This window comes from Sander lucioperca, chromosome 21 (genome assembly GCF_008315115.2).
Source record: "Sander lucioperca isolate FBNREF2018 chromosome 21, SLUC_FBN_1.2, whole genome shotgun sequence".
NCBI classification, from domain to species: Eukaryota; Metazoa; Chordata; class Actinopteri; order Perciformes; family Percidae; genus Sander; species Sander lucioperca.
Window position 1 is genome coordinate 16,295,891 of NC_050193.1, and position 778 is coordinate 16,296,668.

Below are 778 nucleotides of genomic sequence, written 5' to 3' on the forward strand. Positions count from 1 at the left end.
ATTTGACCATCTGGTGGCCTAAACACAGATTTATAAGCTGTAGAAATCAACAAAGTGACCAGAAGCCATGCAGATTTAGTGAGTTATAGATAATACTGCCTAATGAACCCAAACATGAAATACGTTATTGGCAATCAGCAACATCAGTGCAAGGAGAAAAGAGCAGACAAGGGCTCCAATGCACAAATCACGATGTAATAAAAATAAAAGAGCAGCGCCACCAAAAACTCAAATCACATAATTGGAACCTGCTGCCTCTTCCATAATTCATTAACAGGCCTCTTAAAACACACTAACACCAATAGCTAATACCTAAGTAAGTGTTAAGTTAACGTATAAAGAACATGATTTCTGGAACACAAAACAATGTTTATTCATCCAATCTTGAACTCTTTCTTGTGAAATGCAGCATAGTCTGAAATCTGAGAAGAGAAAATCACTTTTTGACCAAACTGCTTACAACTCACATACATTCAACTGGTGACAATGAGCCACAAGGAGCTATTTATTCTATGCAAAGAGCAATGCTTATGTAACATTTCTATTTCTGTAACATTTTAGGAGAAGCACTGCATAACAAATTTGCACAAAAAAATTCCTATGTAAATACATAAAAGGTTGACGTGATTTAATTTGACTTGTGCGAACGCCCGACATTAGCCACTAGAGGACAGTATAATTAAAGTTAAGTCGGATCAGACTGAAACTGAAAGTACACTCACAGAAGTGCACTTTGTACACTTTCCCTTTAAAATAGAAAAAAACCAACTCTTTTTGA